This window comes from Chrysochloris asiatica, unplaced genomic scaffold (genome assembly GCF_000296735.1).
Source record: "Chrysochloris asiatica unplaced genomic scaffold, ChrAsi1.0 scaffold00252, whole genome shotgun sequence".
In the NCBI taxonomy this organism is placed as follows: domain Eukaryota; kingdom Metazoa; phylum Chordata; class Mammalia; order Afrosoricida; family Chrysochloridae; genus Chrysochloris; species Chrysochloris asiatica.
The window spans coordinates 1,746,051-1,747,501 of NW_006408770.1; the positions used below are offsets into that span (position 1 = coordinate 1,746,051).

Genomic DNA, 1,451 nt, shown 5'->3' on the forward strand with positions numbered 1-1,451 from the left:
AAACCTAACAAAAGAAAAGAGAGAGAAGACACAAATAACAAGCATTAGAAGATACATGGGTGATGTCACAACAGAACCAAAGGAAATCAAAAGGATAATAACAGAATACTATGCAGAGTTGTACTCCAACAAATTTGAAAACTTAGAAGAGATGGCTACATTTTTAGATAAACACGACCTACCTAAACTTACACACAGTAAAGTAGAGAGAAATTGAAAGCCTTCCCTCTGCGAACAGGAACCAGACAAGGATGCCCTCTGTCACCACTTCTATTCAATATTGTGCTGAAAGTCTTAGCAAGAGCTATACGGCAAGGAGAGAACTTCTGGTGCTTCCCTGACTAAGCAGCTCAGGTAGGACAGGCTCTGGGTAAAAGGGGCGTAATCGCACAAAGGAAACCTCCGTCTAGCAGACAGACAGCCTTTGAGCAAACATAAGATCTTATATTTCAACATTCTGAACTCGTTTTTTTTAAAAGATCAAATTGCTGAGGAATTACAGGCATTTTGAGCTTTTGCAGGCCTGCACGCGGCTCCCGCTCCCGTGCCGGCAAGTGCCTCTGCACCCTGCAGAGCTTGGAGTGCAGGGCTAGAGCAACCCCGTTTAGAAGGCTGCATTTCCAGAGTAGAGGAAGCATAAACTAACAAAGCCAAACAAATAGAGAGGAATATTGGCGTGGATATCAGGAAATTCGGGGTACCCACTGTACAGAGAGACACAGAGAGGCATTTGTTACATCATCAAATACAGACACCACTTCCCTTGCATCCACTACCTCCCATCCTCCACTGCCTTGGCCTAGACCAGCCCTCTGCCAAGCTGCCGAGGCTCAGAAACGCCCAAGGCACAGGCCCACCCACTGAGGTCAAGGCCCTCTCAAGGCCCAGACACGCCCACTGAGGCCAAGGCCTACCCCGAGGCCCAAGCCGCCCGCAGACTGGTCACAAATTCCCAGGCCCAACCAAGGCCCAAATCGCCTACCTGCCACACAGCCCAGGCAGCCCACAGCCCGGTCACCGCCGAGGTCCAGGGCCCCCAAGGCCCAACCCAACACGCAGCCCAGTCTCCCACAGACTGGTCACAAAGGCCCAGGCCCAACCAAGGCCCAAATTGCCTAGCTGCTGCATGGCCCAAGCGGCCCACAGCTCTGTCACCGCAAAGGTCCAGGGACCCCGAGGCCCAACCCGCCGTGCAGTCTGGTCACTGAGGCCCAGGACCCCTGAGACACAACCCCCCCACAGACTGGTCACAAACTCCCAGGCCCAACCAAGGCCCAAATTGCATACCCACCACATGACCCAGGCGGCCCACAGCCCAGTCACCGCCGAGGTCCAGGGCCCCCGGGGCCCAACCCGCTGTGCAGCCCAGTTGCCCACAGACTGGTCACAAAGGCCCAGGCCCAACCAAGGCCCAAATCGCCTACCCGCCGTGTGGCCCATGCGGCTCACAG

At 54.3% G+C, this 1,451-nt stretch overlaps 1 protein-coding gene across 1 annotated transcript in view; it reads right to left on the reverse strand.

Annotated features, from left to right (window-relative positions):
- ZDHHC15 (zinc finger, DHHC-type containing 15) overlaps nt 1-1,451 on the reverse strand; it is a 393,634-nt gene that overhangs the window by 363,808 nt on the left and 28,375 nt on the right. The gene's annotated exons all lie outside the window — the stretch shown is intronic.